Raw genomic sequence first — 20150 nt, forward strand, 5'->3', positions numbered from 1 at the left:
AATACCAAGTCCTGCACCTGGGGGGGGATAGCCCCAGGCACCAGGAATAGCCCCCAGGCACTGGAGGCCGAGCGGCTGGGGAGCAGCTTAGCAGAAAAGGACTTGGGGGTCCTGGTGGACACCAAGCTGCTGATGAGCCAGCAATGTGCCCTTGCAGCAACGAGGGACAGTGGTGTCCTGGGCTGCATGAGGAGGAGCGTTGCCAGAGGTTGAGGGAGGTGGTCCTTCCCCTCTGCTCAGCACTACTGGGGCCACATCTGGAGCACTGTGTCCAGTGCTGGGCTCCCCAGCACAAGAGGGACATGGGCCTGCTCGAATGAGCCAGCGAAGGGCCACAAAGACGGTTAAGTGATTGGAGCATCTGACATAAGAGGAGAAGCTGAGAGAGCTGGCGCTGTTTAGCCTGAAGATGAAAAGGTCCAGGGGGATCTTATCAATGTGCATAAATACCTGATAGAGGGGAATAAAAAGACAGAGCCAGGCTTCACAGAGAAGACTGTGATATGCAGCAAATTGAAATACAGGAAATTCTATTTAAATATAAACATAAAGTGGTCAAACTCTGAAACAAGTTGCCCAGAGATGTTGTAGAGTCTGCTTCCTTGGAGATATTCAAAACCCAACTGGACACGGTCCTGCAAACCTGCTCTCGCTGATTCTGCTTGGAGCAGGGCAGTTGGATGAGATGCTCTCTAGAGGTCCCTTCCAAATTCAGCAATTCTGCAATTCTGTGACTAATGTAAAAAGTCCTTGCCAATGTTTTCCAGGACATACCCTGCAGTTATAATGAAGTAAAGAAATCTTGATTTCACGTGGGGCCTCTAGCTGTTGTCATAATTCAGCTAATACAAACATCTGCTTCTTATCTGCTCATCAGCCTCTGGGGAAACCCAGTGAGATGGTGCCAGGAAAGCCAGCAGACGGGCTGGATAATTATGTCCAGGAGGTACCTGGAGCAGGGGTGAGTAATGCAGCCACTGGATGTGGGAAATCCAGCAGGACTGTGGACCTGGAGATCGCACTGCTTTGCCAGCATTATGCTGATAGAGGGATTGGTCAGAGGGAAGAAAAAAGAAGTAGGAGAAAGAAAATGGTACGCAGGGAACATAGTCTTTTTACATCGCTCTAGGCAGTGCCTATCTCATGTATGTGGCTCTGGATTCCTCATACGCTCTTGATGAAACCTGTGGCATCATTCTTGGGGTTCCTCTGCCCTGGCTTGCTGGTGGCTGGCTGTTGACACCACTGTCTCAGGAGGGCGCTTTGCTGCTTGGCTGAAGGCAAAGTTTTCTGTCATTCTCACACCTCTTTGCAAAGCAACCAGTGACCAGTTTTCAGGTACTAGATGAACTCTGATGTGATGCAGTACAAGCCTGTATTAAACTAAGTACTATTAGAGACTTTTTTTTTTTTTGGTAGCCTGTCTAGTGAGGCTACCCTAAGCGTTCGTCCTATGAGGACAGGGACTTACAGTCAGTAATAGCTGGAGGAGTTATTTCCTTGGTGGTCACAGCGCATTCTTTTCATTTCGGTTACCGCAGGTGCTGCGTGGCTATCAGGGCTGGAAAACAATAAGCTGCTGAGTCCCTAAAGACACCAGGCCTCGCGAGGCATGAACAGTCAGAGGACTCGCTGACCAGGACAGTTTTACTTAATACTTCAAAGGGCAGAAGCAGAGCTGCTGGCTGGAGATCAGACACAGCCAGGCGCAGAGCACGGGAGGTCCCTGTTCCTGGCTTTGGATGCTCTTGCCATCTTTGGGGTCCAGCACAGGGCCAGTGTAAGTCTTCCCGTTGACTCTAGGTGGTATTAAAGCACCCCTAAAAGGAAAGTGGGAGACCAGTACTTGAACAAATACATAGGAGAAGAGAAAGGGAAGAAGAAATTTGGCCATTCACAGTCCTCATGCTTGACAACAACGTGTTGATAGGAGAGGTGTAAGAGGGACGTAGCAGAGGGCTTAGGAAGGCCTGATGCCAGCAATCGAACACTGCCCAGGCTTTGCCGCGGTGTTTGGAGGGCAGCGGAAGGGACCAGGTGTCACAGATGAATCACGGCAGGCTGGTATTGCTACAAATCACCGGAGCTGTGCTCTCACCGCTGGGGGTGTGATGAAAAGCTCCAAACTGATTTATCATGTGGTGATCCGCCTCATCTCCCTTGCTCTTCGGCACGTACATCACTGCAGCCATTCAATGGGATAGGCTGCTTCGATGTTCAAAGTCGTTCATGACCGCTCAGGGCACATCCACCACCAAGAGCAGCTCAGAGCAACCAGGCACCACTTCCCCCTGCTCCGTCTCTGTCCCTGCACACTTTTCCCACTCTCTCACGCACTCACCTAGAGTTCAGTGTAGGCACGGAGGGGTCAACCTTGGAGCAGGTCCATGGAGCCGAGCTGTTACAATTTATATTATTCCAGCGACTCTTCTTTGCAGGAGCGAAGTAATGATACTGGAAAGCCTCGGACTAGTTGGTCTATGCACAAGTGGGTTTATCTGAGGGCTGTAGCGTTCCCTCCTCGCTGCGTTTCCCATCAGCTAATGCAACATGTGTTCCTGGCTAACGCGGTGTGTGTTCCTACACGGTATGATGCACAAATTAATCTGCCCGAATATGGGGAAACGTGTCCCTCTGGGAGGGAATTCCTCTGCCCGAAGCTGTGTAGTTATTTTGAGATGTGTAAATACGAGTTTATCACCTTAGACCTGTTGTAGAGTCAATTAAGAGAAGTAGGCTCCTGCTAACGGGGGTTGTTCCCATCGTCAAACAGCCGCCTCCGCTCAGTCAAATGAATTTCCCTCTGGAGATACCACTGGCTTTGGAGGAAGCCTGCAGGAACTAGCACGTATTTAGACATGTTCCTGTTCGACATCTAAAATGAGAGGAAGTTAATCCTGCTTATTTTCTGTGTGCTTTGCTTGGACTTTACTTTTAATTTTCTACCGGTGTTTTTCCAGGAGAATGAAACCCCTCCCAAGAAGTGCTAAGCCTGCTCGAAGGGTGGGTGAATAATGATTTAATTACTGCCAGCGCACGGTCGGTACTCACTCAAAGGCAGCATTGGAAGCAGGTTGCCAGCTGCCCACTTTTGCTTCCCAATTAATAAAGGGTAAATGATACTTAGATGGATGCTGCTGTGCCTTAGACTGATCCTTGGGAGCAGGGCTGCAGCCATGCAGATACTCCTTGACTCTTCGCTAGTGCGTTCAGACATCCAGCCCCAGCCTTTCAGCCGTGATTATCCTGATAGTTCAACTGTTGCTTCATAAACTCCAGAATTGTTAAAGATAGATGAAAGTGTTGTGCCTGCGACAGCGTATCTACCCTTGTGCTTACAGCACGGTTCTCTCTGATGTGTGATTCATAGCAGTTCTCGTTAATTTGAAAAAAATGAAGCTTTGAGCGTATTAGGGGAAAATATAAATCAAATAATCGTTGGAAAATGTTCGATAAAGTAAATCTAAAGCATTTCCCTGACTCATATTATTTGACCATTTCGAGTGATCAGCTGGAAAATTTGCAGATCATAATAATTATTAACAGCTCTAGGGATGGGTAATAGGCATGATCAATATGGCTGAAGGGACAGTAAAAGTAACAAAGGGTTGTGTTTCTCCTGCGTGTTTTATTTGAGGATCTCATAGGCACTCTGAACGAATGCGTGCTTGACGCTCACTGCCCAGGCGCAAGGGAGGGACCTGTAGGGAAGGGTGCACAGAGGTGGGAGAAGACCAAGCCGTTTGCCCAAAGGCAGAAGGACTAACGCCTCTCTGTGCTGGGGGGAGTTTGCCCAGCCATCCTGCACCTCTTTGCGCTCTCTTCTGCCTCTCTTGATCAGACTGCCTGCTTGAGAGAAAAACACAAAACCCAGGATTTCTTGTGTGCCCCGAATAGTGCGGTCTACAGGTAGATGGTTTGTAGGGTTTGATGTGGGGGCTGTCCTCGCCCCGCTCTGCGGCACGGCGCGCACTTGCCCGACTAGCACAGATCCAGATAGCCAACCTCCACCACAGCAGGGGTAGAGAAATTTGGCGTGGGGGAATAATCTCCTCTCGTTCAACCTCTCCCATGGAATCGCGAATTGTTTTGATTAACCGACACTCATATTTCGTATTACCAGTTGCAATGACAGGTGGAGATACTGTGTCAAAGCGAGACACCTTGCTTTATTAACTCCAAGATAATCTCTGACTTTACCTTTCAGAGACATGTATTAATATTCTACTTGGAAAGACAGAAAGAAAATCAATAGACTGGAAAGCTGTGTGTGTTGTTTGTGGCAGCCAAGGAGGATTCATTTGCCTTATGACGCTTTGTTGTGACAGATGGGTACTTTGTGCAGTTCGGAGAAGGCCCATCCAGCAAAATTAAGATCTTTATTGGGAGAAGTCATGACAGGTTTCAGGAGAGCAGCAGTTTCAGGAGAGGTGTCTGACAGAGAAATGCAGCATTTGCACCACCATCTTCTTGCCGTGACAAGCTGTGGCAGCTCGTGGCCCTCTGGTTCTTCCATAGCTCTTTGCTCGGGCTCCAGCCACCTGGGGACAGTGGTTGTGTTGGCAGCAGCGATAGTTGATCAAAGACAATTGAGTTTCTGTAGCTTGATGAGTTGCCGCTTCTCAGCCAGACTGTGGTGAGTGACTGCGTCCATACTCTAGTAATTGCAGCTCCAAAGTAAAATCCATTCGTTTAACCCGTTGCTCGTTAAGCCGTGCTGACTTGATTGCCTGTGATTGTCCATGCCCCCAGTGTACAGAGTATTGGTTTTGGTTTAATGAATGACCTGAACTGTCCTTTCTTTCATGAAACGGAGAACCAGCATCCTTCTCTGGACTCTCCTGCCGTTGTTGCGTTGCCCTGTACACAGCACCGCAAGTGAACCTTGCAGAAGGACAAGGATGAGGTGCAAAGCATTTCTTTTCCTAGTCTAAATTAGAAAGCTGAGCAGTGCACTGGCCTCTCCATTTGCAACATCAGTGCACACCAACTTTTTAAACGGCTTCCACTCTTTGCAGCCCCTCCTGTTTTATTTCCTATTATTATTCATTGAGAAAATTCCATCCAAATTGTGCCTGAATTCTAGCCAGTGTAATTAGATTCTGCCTCCTCCTTGCAATGAGTAAAGCAGCCTCTTAAGTTCCCAATCTAAATTCCGAGGTGAGGTTTTGCTGGGTGTTTTTAAAAATTTGCTTTTCTTTAGTGAGGCAGCCCTATTTGAACATTAAAGAGATGATGCCAGCTAATCTAATCTATCTACCTACACTTCTCTCTTCAAACCTTTTTTGTTTTTTTGGTGAGTTTGCCTGTTAGAGTCAGTGAACTTTCCCAATTGAAACAATATAGGGAATATTTACTCGGATGTACTTTCTATTGCAGGGGAGCAAGCCATACAAAGAAAGCATCGGGAGAATGTGCTGTCATTCAGCTTTTTCTGTCGCCACCTCTTGGCAGGGTAAATAATTCTTAAATCCAAAGCAATCCACGAAAAATTTGAGAAATGCAGTTGCTTAACAAGTGAACGTACCATTTCTTCCCCCCGCAAGTATATGCGTTCAGTCATTGGCAAACTGCTACAGGCTCCAGTGATATACTGCATAACACAGTGCGTTTATTGACCAAAACAGAAGACCACGTCCAGGAATACGAAGCTTTATTGATTTGTTTTCTTGTGGATGGTTTTTTCCCCAAAAGCCGCAGCATGATCATGATTTGTTTTCATCTCTAACTTCTATATGTTTATTGATTTAGGATGGGGGAAACAAAAAGGAGAATTGGAGTTTGGTCCTCTGATCTGTGCTCCTTTGTATTTGCCAAGAACTTGAGAGCAATGAGAAAGAACATGAATTTGTAGGCACTGTGATATAAGTATCGTTCCTAATGTATGGTGGAAGATGTTCCAAAGCAATTCATTAAAGATGCTTGGTCTATACCGAAGACAGGAACACACAATATCCCTTTTCCGACCGGATATTTAGTTAAGGCTTTGGATCAAGCATTTCTGTACACTTCCACCTTGCCGAACGCCTTGCCACTCTACCTGCTTATAAATCTAGAGAGCTGCTTCTTAAAAGTCCTCAGTTCTCCTCGATTGTATGGCCACTCAGAAACACAGAATTAATATGCCACGGCTGGTTTCTCCCAGGGGACTTGGGGTTTTTATATATGTGTATATATGTATATGTATATATGCATGCATGCATGGATTTTTATATATATATATATATAAAATACGAGAGTCCTATAAATAGAGCCTAATCAAAGTCACAGTACTTCTGGGAAGGTAGTTTATTTATTCTGCTTGATACACATAAGGCAGTGTATTGATCCAGTACAGAAATTTTTACTTGCTGTAAGCTTCCTGCTATAGATGGCTGGAAGAAGACAGCTGTGTCCAGGGCAAGAATGGACTAAAACATCAGGCTGGAAGCTACTTTCAGTGAACTCTGACTGGCTCCTTCAGGTTTTAGCGCTCCCGTCCAGAGAATAGAAATTAACTGTAGTTTTGAGGTTTCAGATTTTATTTTCTTTCTGGTGAGGAACAGATCCAGAATACTTCAGTCGTTTTCTTGAAACACAACTCTGTCATTTCTCTTCCTGCGCTCTCTCTCCTTGGAGCACTCTCTCCCTCTTTGGTCAAAAAATGTCAAGCTTCAGAAAACTTCCCATCAAAAAATCTTCAAAACCAATATAATTCTACAGGAAAAGCTGGCTACAGCAGCACAGCATATTTTGATGGCAGTACATTACAGTGGAAATGTTCTGACCGGCAGGTTTCCTATTGCAGCTTCAAAACGATGCAGGCAGCCTCAGGGAAATCAAATGTAGGGATTTTGCCAGCTAGCAGCCCTGTAAGTGCAACGCTCAGCTTTGGCCTTTGCTTCCCTAAGAGTAAGAGCTAAAGAAAGTGATGCATTCATGGAGCGAAACTCCTCAGCGCGTCTTTCAGAGATGGGTGATGCAAAGCCCGGAGGAAACATTTGTGGTCACCACATCTGGCCTGTGGCAAAACAGGGGAGAAAGCACATCTGCTGGGACTGTCTGCGTCAGCCCAAGAGCTCCTTGTCCAGCCGGAGGAGACCTTTCATGGCGAGGATGAGCTCTGAAAAGCAGCAGTAGCAATGATCCGTCATGGAGGAAAGCTGCAGCCTCCTGTTGAGTTTGTGGAGACGAGGAAGAACAAGGCTGATCTGCAGGGCTGGCTCAGGGTATTGCTAACGTGAACCCTTTGTTCTGCGGACACGCATGGGGCTTGTACCCTCGCCAGCTCCGATTACAGCACTTCTGCTCTGGATACGGGGCTTTTCCTGTCCATGCAAGAGGTCTCAGCCAGAGTGGGACCTGCCATCTCTTCCCCGCGCATGTGGAGGAGGACGGGGAGCCGGGCTGGACGCAATGGTGGTGGGGCCGTGGCTGCCCCGTGAGCAGCAGCCTGCACTCGGCTGTCTGCCATCGGTAGGAGCTGTGCACGCTTACAGCCAGCTTCCCCGGTTGGGCGTTTCAGTAGAGAAAACCCACCCAGCAAAGCCCTCCTTGCACTTGGGTCTGCTGGTTGCCTTAGAAATACTGCTACCAAGTTTCACAGTCGGGACAGCTCACATTTTCTCCACCTGCAGGAGATGGACGTGCAGCTCTTGGTAAGCCAGAGAAGATAACGATGTCCAGACCTCCCAGGCAGCTTTGCAAATCTCATCTTATGTGTTCCCTCAGAGGGCTTTGAAGATGCACGTCAGCCGTTGTTTCCTGGGTTGGCACAGCCATGGGGACTCCTGGGTGCAGTGACTCTGCCTCTGACCTGCCGAGTGAGCCGCGGCACGTTGTTCCCACCTGTTTACCGTGGGCAAAACGACCTCTCTACCCGTGCTCACGGGCATGATACAGAGCTGGGAGCTGGCACCTGCACTGTACGGTGCTGGTGACCTTCTGGCATTGACTAGATTGCGATGAGATGCTGAGAACATTGCTACAGCTGTGGCCAGCGGTAAAGTCTTGCATTATTTTAGTCAGAGGTCCCAGGTTTGAGTCTTGCTGCCAAAAGGCTGCCGAGGGACAGGATGCAACGTTTTTAGAGAGCTTGGAGATCCTCTGATGGAAGATGTTATTTGCTGCCTTATTATCCTGTGCACAGCTGAGGAGCAGGTGCACAAACCTCCGTCCAAAAAATGTTTGCATGTGATTGGCATCACCTGTGGAGACAAAGCAATCGTTTTGGAGATGGGAACAGAGCGTGTCTCAGCTCGGAAAGCAACTAGGTGCAGCTCTGCAAGAAAAGATCATACTCAGCTATCCAAATGGCTACTTTTGATAAGCCTCCTTGCTAATATACCACATACTATCCAGCAATCAGTGCAGACTGTGATTTTCATCATTATGCTTGATGAAAAAAAGAAAGTGAGACAGTATTATATTTCAATTAAAACTCCATGAAAATTGTGGCTCTGCTTTTTAATGTGATAATGTTAATTAAACTGTGCTCTCATGTTCTGAAGTCTTACAAAATGTCTTGGAAAAGGATAAAAAATAATAGCAGAAATAAAATTGGGCTATTTATCTACCAGGAGATTAAAGGGCTTCTTGTTTCCTTTGTGAATTTAGATTTCCAGAATTAAATGAGTGTGAAGTAATGATATTTTTTCAGCAGAATCATTATCATTTTTATTGCAGTGGAAAGTATGCAGCATTTCATTGTTATTGTACTTAACTCACCTAATTGTGCCTCACTGCTCACCAAGCATGTCCACCGCACAGCTCTGGGCGCTGCGCTTGTATGGCCGTTCACGTGATCCAGCCCTTTTCCTCGAGTTACTGCCGATGTGTATTTATTTTCCTGAACCCTGTTCTCCACTCATGGGGTGCTGCAGGTAATGGATACAAAGCTATTAGCCACTTAATCAGCCAGCCATCAGCCTGGCTCACAAATGCTTTTTTTTTTTTAATCTGTACAAGACCTGTTTTTACAGTACATGCTATACTTATAAAGTATAATATATTAAAAATATACTTTAGAAGTACAGTTCGTATAAATAACATATAGAATACAAATACACTCACAAATATCAATAGACAGGTGTTAAAGAAGAAATATAGCTGTTGCAGTAAAAAGCCTAGAGATGTCCTTTTGATAGAATAATTACTGTATTGCAGTTGCATTCAGAGAAGTGACGGTATGTATTATTGAAGGGATGGTACGTGCTCTATTTGGGTATCTACTGGCCCGTCTGTCTATATAGGGACACATTCAGCTGCCACTTATATACATCTGCAGTGGGGCACAGCAGCTGTTGAACTGGACACAGTGACTACAGAAAAAGGCTAGGAAACAGAAAAGACTTATGATCCAGATACCAAAGGTAATGATTTGCTTGCTAATGATGTAGACAGACGTTGCTCGCCGTCCGGGTGAGGCTGTTTCTCAGCCTGGGTCAGGTAGGTGCCTTCGGGTCAGGCCACCGGCATGGGCACACCTTGTTCTTGTGAGCCAGAGCCAGGTCACCTGTAATCTGAAAGCTGAAAGCACCCTAATGAGGACAAGTAGGGAACATTTTCCAGCCATTTTATACACATTTTAAGGCCAGTTTCTCATACATTGGAGTGGAGCAGTGCTTTCAGGGCAGGCCTGTGTTGGTGAATGGGGCCACTCAGCAAGGCAGAGCTTAAAACCAACTTCTTGTGGCACATAGCTAAATGCATCCTATTTAAGTGCCTGTTTTTAGAAGAAGAAGGAAAGGAGGAGGACTATGAAGAGAATCCTGGTCCCAATGACAGGAGTGAGGATTTTTCTGTTACCTTCAATGTGGCCAGGATTTCTCCATGCACAGCAATATACTCTCAGGGCTCTGCTGTGCTCTAACCACTGGCCGTAGCTGCCTCTCACTTGCTCTCCCCTGTTGCTTCCCTGCAGTGTTGGAGATAAGACTCACGGTCAGTAAAGCGTTGACATCATTTGTCTCAGCCTGAGATTAGGGTAGAGAAATCCAAGACATGATGTAAGAGCTTCTCTTGTCTTTGCAAACACCTGCCTTCAATTTTCCGTTTAGTCTTCAGTTCTTTGAGACAGGTACTAAAACTTGGTACGTGTTGTATTGTCCTGGTTGTAAGTTGGAGCTTTTAGGAGGTATTGAAAGACAATTGAGAGTGGTAATAACGTGCTAATTGTCGCCGTGAAATATAATGAGGATTTTTCTGCAAAATTCCAGATTCCTAGAAGTATCTGGATTTGGGGGTAATTACAGCAAATATATATGTCCTGCTGGTGAAGATGTTCACTTGTCACTGTACTGAATGGTGTTTGGAGCTCTCAATGTACAACTCCACGTCTTGGAGTCAATTTATGACAGAATTTGGAGCTTGATAGCCAAGAAGTATGTATCCATATTAGCTTGAGTCTATGTTGTCATCTATATTTTCTTTCCCTCTTAGCTATCTGTTTTGATTTTGTCAGTCATTGACCTTTTAGGATTTACCCATTAAAATTTTTAAGGCCCTGGAGTGACAGCTACTCTGAGCTCAAAGGTAATACGAAGCTGTTTGCCTATCTCTCAGAAAGTGGGAACAAAAAATAACAGCACATAGTCCGGGACCCTCCAGAGAGGTGCAATAAAACTGTGGAGTCATCTTGTAAACTGAAGGAGGAATCTCTTCTGATAACATGTATTTGTCAGCCTGACATTCTTTATTGCTCTTCAAAGTCCAAACTATAATGGGGACTTCGGGGCCAGGAGACTTTATTATGACAAGTCAGGGCCAGGTCAAAAGTTCTCTGCCCTCAGGGCTTTTGATGCTGCAATTCGTGCCACTCCATGCACAAAAGAGAGGAAATGAAACTGAGAAGATATTGTATTATAAAGAATATGCTTGTTGGGTTTCTCTTAGCTTCTCTCTGATAAACATGCTTCCCCCACACACTTGCGACTCTCCCTCCGAGCTCCCTAAATTGTATTGCAAGATGAAATATTTGTTCAGAGGAGTGGGAACTGGCCTAGAAAATATGTTTTGGGATTCCAGTCTAACTAGGGGCGTTAATTGGTTTGTCAAGGTGCATGCTATGAGTTTTAGTGACAGAGGCAGTGAACCAGAAAGGATTTTCCTGTAATACCAAGATTTTAAAATGGTTTTGCAATTCATGAAGCTGTAACCACTGCTCGACATAAAACATGTTTTATAAAACTAAGAGAAGATTTTCCTCCCCTCTCTCTCTCCTTCTTAAAGAAAGTGTCAAAGGCTCCTGAGACTGAGCATCAAAAGAGGAGGGAAGGCCTGCGACTGATCTCAGCGGTCCAGATGTAAATCAGAAGTGATAACGATGAAGTCAGTGATATGATGTCAGTGGAGGGTTAAGGTCAGTGAAAGTGGCGCTGGGTGATGCGGGTGCTATGGAGAGGTGTGCGGGGCCGTTTTGCCCTCTGCAAGACTCATGGCTCTGGCAGCAGCACCTCCAGGCCATGGGAGTGCTGCTCCTCCTGTACTGTGGGGTAACGCTGGCTAAGGTCACATTTGGAAGATGATTAGTAGAAAGGAGACTTCTTCCCACCTTGACATCTGTGGCACGGAGGGAGAGGGATTAGACCATGGGCAGAGCATAGAGAGTTTCCAGGGGGCAGAACTGGGGGGAGCTGGACAGAATACTGTGGAAGGAAAAGCTGTCGGGGTATTTTGGGGGAAGCCTGTGGGTGAAGGTAAAGGTAACCCCCCAGGACATCCCCCACAGCCCCACATCTAGCAAATGCCAGTTCCTTCCCCTGCAGCCTTCCATTTTCATAGCCTGGCATGAAGGTTGCTCTGTCTCAGCAGTCCTAATTTGGCTGCACTGCAAGCACACCGAATCGGTAGGCCTGCAGCTGTGGGAGACCTGGGTTCAAATCCCTGCTGCAAATTATTCTCTTTCCTTCTTGGAGTAATTCTATATGTGCAAGTCATTAAATGCAGCAAGATCCTCCAAGACAGACTTTTTCCCAGTGTCTTCCAGGTATTAAAGCACTTGCCAGGGCTAAGGGAGGGTCAGCTTCACGTCTCTGTGCAGACTCAGTCTGTGGAAGGTGGTGAACCCATCTGCTACGAGCTCACAAGAGCTCCAGCCTCAGTCCTGTTGGCTGAGCTGTCAGCTGGTGATTCTGCATCCTTTCCATGGTCCAAAGGTATTTTGAACGACAGCCAAGACGTAGCTGCGGGGTGGGCTTGGTGTGCTCTCCACCTTAAGAGAAATGAGCTCTTCATGTCATGGGGAGCGTGTCTCCTGCCGGGAGGCAGGAACGCCTCCACCTCCCTGTCCCTCCTCCCCAGAGATCAAGGAGTCCTCATTTCACCACCAGCTCTGCTGATCTGGAGGACTGTGTGTGCCTTTTGCTCCTTGTACCTTAAGGTGCAATCAGTGCTTTTGGAAGCCTGATTTCCAGTGTTGTCTCTGGTGATATCTGTGCACCAGGCAACGAATAACTAAAACCTTATATCCACTTTTAATCACACTAAATCAATGCACCATAAGGGGGAGGTTTAGAACCAATTTTTTATGCACCACTGCTTACATTGAAAAGACTCATTACAACCAAAATCAATCAATATAGCCTGTGACTCTAAAGTAACTCCTGAATTGAATCAATGATGCTTATGAAGGAGGGGGGAAAGCAAGAAAGATGAGAGGGAGTGGGAAGGTATTAAACAAAACAAAGCCTTTTTGAAATGTTTTACCTTTCTTCTAAGACAGAAACAGCCTCCTTCTGTGTTGCAGGCTGTAATTTAGAAATAATTTTTTGGTCTGTAGAGGTCTTTTTTCACGTGAGATGTTGCTCAAGGACCACAAGAGGGCAATGGAGATTGGAGACAGAGCCATGTCCAGGCTCTGTGAAGCACAGAGGTTGTCTCCTTGCCCTGCCCATCTTCCCTGACAGCACCCAAAAACATGCCATTCTCCACCAGGCACAGAAAAAGATGAAGTGTGACAATAAGAGCACTTGGGTTTCCAGGACTGCTTTCTTAGAATCAATGAGACATTATTACAAGAAAAACATATGTCTGCTGTGTAGCTAATGCTATCTAAATCGCATTAAGCTCCTAGCAGCCTGCACCGTTTGTGTGTGCATTCTCAGAAAGGTGCGTGGAAGCAGTATTGATCTTTTGACTAAGTGTCCTAATGAAATACAAATCTGCTATCATTTAGAGAGCCATCTGTCATGATGAGACATAAAAAATGCTACAAGCAGAACAATAACTATAATTCGATTTGAGAATCCAACCTACTCCCGGCAGGCGCAGAGCGGCCGGCCCCAGCTCTTGGCCTCTGGGATCGATTCTGTTTACTGTGTTAAACTTCGTCAAAGGGTAATAAAGAAATCAATCAATAAGGTATTAAAGAAATTTCCATTATGGGTAAGGTACCTGTTGCAGAGGATCTCTTTAGCCCAATGTGGTGATTTAAAATCCATCTACATGGCTGAAATTCTCAGGCAAATGGCAGAGTAATTTAATGCTTGTTTTGTTATACAGTCTGACATAACGGTAAACTGCTAAAAAAGAAGTATTACATGAGTGCCGAGAAGGAAACTAGTGACAGCAGGTTAATGAAGAGGTCATTTTCCTAATACTCTCCAGGCCACTGGTGATGCAGGACTCCCCTACATGAGAGCTTTCAGGAAAATTAATCCAAATTAACTTCTCAAGTGGGTCAGTTAAACCATATTAGCCTCCTGTGTGGAGGTGCTCATTCAAAGTTAAAATGGACTTTATTCAATTTAGCTTTGTTCAGTTTAAGCTCTGGTTCATCAGAGCACTTGAGTATTTGCTTACCTCTCTGGAGCATGACCGAGAGGCACGGTCTAAAGAGCTGCTCTGGTTAGGGTTGGACTTGGGCAGTACCGTGGTGTTCAGGTAATAGGTAAATGGTCAAGCAACGTCTCTGGGCCTTGTTTTCCAATCTTTTCTATTTTAATTGTAAGTCTTTGGGGCAGGGGCTACCCTTAGTCCACAGTTCTCAGCAAGCAGCACGGTGACACTCCTCTTTCAGCTGAGGTGATGAGGCATGGCTGTAATTCGTTTTTGAATGCACTCTCCTTCTCACTAGTCCTTTCATGGTCCTTTGTGTCTGGGTGTTTCAGGTCATCATAATCTTTCTTATATGCCTCTTCCGTCTATCTATCACCTTCTGCAGCAGTGGCAGCCTAGACTTGCCCCCCCCCCCCCACCTTTATCCAGAAAGGCAGTAAGATCTCATTTGGGCCAATTTGCTGAGAAGCCTTGGGCCATCTTTGTGGGGGAAATACTGTGATCACCATCATCCAGACGGTAAACAAGTGAGCATACACACAAACACACAGAGAAAAGGGTCTAGATCCTCCGAGCTGAGTGTGGGTGCCAAAATACTCTTCTTGCACGAAGTCCCCAAGTGATGGACCAGGGAATCTTCAAGGCTTCATCTGTCCTCTCTTCTGTAGATAGGTCCAAGAGGGCCCCAGATGCCCAAGCCTGAGTGATGTAGTCTGGCTTGCAGGCGCATCGTATGTAGGATGTGGACACTGACATGAGCTACCCTCTGGTCCATGCCCAGGTTTATTTTCTGAAAAAAAGGTGATTTTGGTTTTTCTTGCAGAGGAGGCAGATATGAGCTAATATGTATACAGCGTGGATAAAGAGGGGACCAGCAATGTGGTGTGGAAAAAAAGAGGGAGAATGAGTTTGACTGTGCCTCATACTCTAAGCAAACACCCTGTAGCCACAGGCTGATTCTTCTCCTCCTCTGTACATCGTTTTATTTCTTCCTTTGCCAAATATCTGCAGTTCGCAGAGTGGTGCTGCTCAGGCCATGAACCCCCTCTGAAACCACCGGCTGGGGTCTAGTGAAAAACCATCACCGCATACAGTGCTGTATTGTGTGAGATAATATATGTCCAAATTATTTTTTGGAACCTTTTCCTAGAGTCTTTATCTTCCAGGCTCCAGGCTGTGGGATCGATGTGCTACTGTGTACTCGTACGCTTTCCGTCTCAGCAGCTTTTCTCCGAGAAAGGCTGTGCTGGAGCTTGGCTTGTGACAGTCTCTGATAAGCCAGGTTACTGGCTTTCCCTGACAATCATTTCTTCAGGATGTCCTATGTAATTTCTGCATGTGTCAAAGTGCTTACCCAGAACTTACCCTCATTGAAGAAAAGTATTTTTTGCTATTAACTGAGGGTCTCGTTCACCCAGATAATGCTCAGTATTAATGGCCCAGCATCTGGCAGCAATCTAGGCAGTTATTTTTGAATGAGCCAGATAGTAAAGGGGGCCATGGTGGATCTTCCTCTGTCAGAGGAGGCTTCGGTCTCTGAGCCTTGGGCTCTCATGGATTTATGTGATTTCAGCTATTTGGGGACTGATGGGCTTCGTGCAACAGAGGGTTCCCTCACCACCCAAGAGACTGACAGGAGCAATAGAGCAAGTAGAGAAAGGAGGCAAAGTGGGGAAAAATAACTAGAAAGACTCTTTTTAGAGGGAGACTCCACTTTCCCCAGCCCTGGCAGGGAGACATTCCTGCTTGAGAGACGCAGCCCGCCTGCTTGAAAGCTTGAGGAAGAAGCACCTGGAGCCCTGGGGTGCTCAAGCGAAGGAGAACAGAAGCAGCTCTGTCTGGGAGGAAGATAGTGGGAATGGAAATACCACGCTGTGTGAGGATGAAGGCCTGGCTGTTATCGCAACATGTTGGGCTTACAGAGGACCTCTCTGCCTGACGCCTAGATGATGCTCTTCTTTGGGTGGTCCATGATAGGAGTAACTCTGCTTTAGATGGCAGTGGTGATAGGTTCTTGCCTGTAGCGTATGGGCCACTAGTTCAGGACAGCACAGCCGGATTCCAGGGCCTCCTATTACAAGCAGCTGCACGAGGGGCAGAGCTGGAGGTGTAGCTATACAGTGGCTGGAAAATTCATTTAATTCCCTGTGTTGTTGGTAAATATTTTACTGTCTAGTATTAAGCGAACGTAATTACTACAGCTTAAAGACGAAGCTGTTTAATGGGGATGCTGTCAAAGTATTTTCCCCTAAGTTTCAAAAGCTGCTATTTTTTTCTCTCCTGTCGCTGATAATAATCCCTTGAAAGCTTGCAAGTGAAATGTACTGCCTTCCTTAGCAATTGTTTTTCTTTGTTATGTTTCTCAGACAAAGAGTAAAACATGCACTTTCAGTCTCAATGACTTTTATTTTAGATTAAGGGAAATAAACAATGAACTAAATCTTAGACTCTCTGGGAGAGGGAGAAACCATATCTACTCAAGCCATGCTCTCCTGGTTTGGGAACAGCAGTACATGATGCCAGCTAAGAGCTCCTGCAGCAACAGCTAATGCTGGTCGTGCTGTGTTCAGATCCACCTCTCTGGATGCCTGAGAATGAAACGCACCCAAATGTAGCTCCTGGTGTATCCTCCCTGCCAGGTCTGGTTCTCCCCCATCCTCCACCGCCATCAGGCAGCTCTTTCTGCAGCTTTGTGATCCCCTGTGCCAAATGCAGTGTGCCTGCCTGGTCGGGGAGTTGGGCAGCCGTGACATCCAGGATCATGGAGTGGGAAGGCAGTAAGAGGAAGGATTGGAGGTGGAAGGGGCAGAGTAATGGTGCCCTGGGATCAATCCGTTAAGTCTCACCTGAAAGAGAAGATGAACTTGTATGTCTTATACCAGCAAAGTGCCTTCTGTTCGTGTAGAGATGTTGTGTGCCAGAAGGGACCTTACAGGATGGTGTGAGCACCTTCACGGACATTGGCTAAGGAATAGTCTGCCCCAACCCCCAGCATTGCTGCTGCAGACAGGACGGTATTTTCATCTACGTTAGGGCATGGAACAGCAGTCACGTCCTTGGTGCGTCTGAGACTGCCGCCAGCCAACGGGGTGCTCAGTTGTTTAAAGTGATGCTCTAGGCAGCTTCACAGCAGAGCTACTGGCAACGCTCTTGAAGTAGTCTCCCTCCTTCTGCTTTGTAATGACACTTCCTTCTGCAAACTGCGTCTGTATAATAAAGCTCACGCTGGGTCTGGGTTCCTGGAGATAATGTTCAAGAAGGAATGAACCCAACTTGCTCATCAAATCTCTGGGTGGTGTTCACAGGAGCAGCAATTAAAACCCATAATTCAGTGCAGCAGAAACATTCCTGTATTCTTATCAAGGAGAATAATAGACCTGATTATCTGGAGTCTGCTGAGACGAGTAAAAGACTCATTTTCTGACAGTAGATCTTTCTTTTCCTTCCCACTCAGCATCCTCATGAGCAACACGCATCATCAGTGCCTCCACCAGTGCTGACCAGGTTGTCACAGGACAGTCTGGATGTGGTGCAAACCATACCAATAACTTCCATTCTAGAAATTGTGGCAAACTATTGCTGGAAGAGACACCCCAAGAAAACTGTAGCACAGGCAGTCCTCTGAGTTTTTGCCATTTGCTCATGACGCTTATGCAGGTCTTCAGCTGTCAGATTCCTCATGTGCCCTGGATTCACGGAGAGGTCTACAGTGTGGCCAGAAAACTAAGACTTTGGGCTAAGCAATGCTTGAGGTCCTTGGCAAATCAGCAGTCCACAGCTGCATCTGAGAATTACCTTTTCAGTCTGATCTGAGTGAAATGGTTGTCTTTCTGTCCGACAGAAGCCCTTGCTGGTCTGGCAGGGGTTGCCATGTGCGAGGTGAGCTTGCAGGCAGGTGGTTTCTTTGGCTGCCTCCAGGACCCTCTGAGTACCCTGATCCTGAATTGAGCATAGTTCCTAAGATTTGATGTCAAAGGTGATGTTTCTGTTGTTAAATTTAAGGACGTCTTTGTGAACCCTACCGGATTGAGGCCGGGCAGACCAGCACCCTGTACCTAGCTGTATGTACGGTAGCTATGTGCTGCTCCCCTACCTGATCTCAGCCGAAGAGTGACTTTGAGAGGGCTGTTCTTCCTCTCTGTGGCCTCAGGGGAGTGCTGGCAGCTCTGTTCCCACCCCTCAGCTGCTGCCTGTGCCCCGAGACCATTGCAAGGTCGTCGCAATGCCGAGTGAAGGGGATGCAAACCGGCTTTGGTCCAGAGGCACACACACTGTCAGTCAGTGTCCTTTTCCAGCTAGGAGACAATAACTAGCAGCTAATCGTGCGCTAACCTCCAGCAGAAAGGGCAGTAACTCGGACAGGGTCGGAGACGCCTGTCTGATCGTGCTGTGAAAGGCGCGTTGAGGGCCAGGTTTGATGTGTATGGCTGTGGGAGAATGCAGTTGCCTCTTCTGACCCTGTTCTGTGGCTAAACAGGGACAATGAGATGCCAGTTTGGCACCCTTTTTCTAAAAATAAATCCATTCAGGCTAAAAATGCTAGCTGTATGGGTTTAGTTTGTAAGTGTTAAGAGTGAGCTAACTATCCCTCATTAAAGGTTAACAAGTCTGTCTTCCAGTCTCTGACAACTTATTTTGAAATCCCCACAGATAGTCTAAAGCTCTTATTTCTGGTACTTGGTTTTCCTTAAACAATGCTATTTCCATCATTCTTCTGCCAGTATGCAGTTTCTTGCTTTTTAGGTGGTAGTGGCAGGGACAGGTTTCCTCCATTTGCCGAAGAACTTTCTATTTCCCCCCTCATTCCCTCCATCTTTCTGCCGTAAAACCTAAGCCATGATTGACAGCCCAATTCAAACTTATGTTTAATTTTGCAATCAGGAGTGGTATTTTGTGTTTGCTTTTTGAAGTGAGGAGAAAGGATGGTGGAACTTGCCTTCTTGCAATCATTTCACCCACAAAAGGGAATACATCCAGTAAAGTGAAATTTTGCTAGCAAAGAAGAAAAAGAAAAGGAGAAGAGGAAAGGGAGGGGTAAGAAAGGATTGAGATTAACGTCCTTTAAAATGTGCCTGTTTACTCCTATCGTCTCAGAGCTAACTTTAAATAGGATAAAATGATCCTTTAATCCCCTTTATCTTCTTAAGAGCTGCTGTAAAAGATCTACTTGACATTTGAGAAATGAAAAAAAAAATAGAAAGGCTTGTAATATTCATCAGAAATGGTGGATGGGAAGATTGGAATTTAACAAAACATTAAGAATTGGATCCTCACTTGGGCATAAATTATTATCATTGCTTCTCTTGCTTAGACGGAATGGTATCTGTTTGCAGCAGTGCAGGATTGGTCCTCCATCTGCCTTGGATGTCACACACGAGGAGGGGTGTAATGCAAGGCCCATTTCAGTAAGTTTGGCTCCTAATGCAGGATGCAATGCTAGAAATCCAGCTGACACAGTCTCCTTTCCAACTCTGGTGAGAGGAGGCTGGGAGACTCTTTTCACATGCTTCAGGAGGTCTCCTGTTGGCACTGCGGCCTCTGTCCGTGCTGTTTGCGGTTTTGCCTTTAAAAACTTGGTGTCTCCTGCTGACTTGTTATCTGCAGCTTCATTTCTAAAACATCTGCTTAGTCTTGAATAAATATGCATTCCAGTTACTTAATGGCCTTCTCTCAATTTTCAACCCAGAAAGAGTAATGAATCATGAATAAGTTATAAAGAGCTACAGCACAGAGACCTCTAAGTTAAGCAGTGTATCCTGCAATGTATTGCCTTGGCTATCTTTGCCCATCTACTGTAACGCTGCAAGAAAAGGGAGAGAGCCTTTCATTTGTTGTTCTCCCATTTGCAGTGAGTAATGAAAGAATGACAACCACTAAAAGCCGAGGGATGTTTGCTCCAGAATGTTGAACTTCCAGTGATGAAGTGTCCTATTCAACCATGCTAGGACTAACGCTTGGAATGATATATCTGGACTTCCATGGGCTAATAACTCACAGCCATATGAGAGTAATGGTGGGGTTGTTTCAGGGAAAATAGACTTACCTGAACGGAGTGCAAAGAGGCAAGATTACTTTGCTTGGCTAAGCACACACAAACCCTGCATGGCAGCTCGTAATAGGACATCCTTTACTGCCTTGCTGTGGGGTTCTTGTCCAGATGGATAAACCCACCAAGACAAGCTAGCATAGGTCTTCCAGTTGGGGGTGAGCTGGTGGCCAGGACTCATGAACAGGAGTTAAGGTACGAGGAAGGGAATTCACCTGTTCAAAAAAAGAAATCTCTTTCAAGTAGTGTACGTTTAGGTGGTAAACTAGACTGTCCTTCTCTGGAAAACTACATTACAAACCACAGGAGGAGTTTAATCTCCAAACCAGTCTCTAACTGTTAATACTGT

At 46.1% G+C, this 20150-nt stretch overlaps 1 long non-coding RNA gene across 1 annotated transcript in view; it reads left to right on the top strand.

Annotated features, from left to right (window-relative positions):
- Positions 1-20150, top strand: part of LOC112981207 (uncharacterized) — a 410306-nt gene that overhangs the window by 84048 nt on the left and 306108 nt on the right. Inside the window, exon 2 of the long non-coding RNA XR_010392653.1 lies at positions 11209-11338. This is a non-coding gene — a long non-coding RNA (uncharacterized LOC112981207). The remainder of the gene's footprint in view (positions 1-11208; positions 11339-20150) is intronic.

Source organism: Dromaius novaehollandiae, chromosome 23 (genome assembly GCF_036370855.1).
Source record: "Dromaius novaehollandiae isolate bDroNov1 chromosome 23, bDroNov1.hap1, whole genome shotgun sequence".
In the NCBI taxonomy this organism is placed as follows: Eukaryota; Metazoa; Chordata; class Aves; order Casuariiformes; family Dromaiidae; genus Dromaius; species Dromaius novaehollandiae.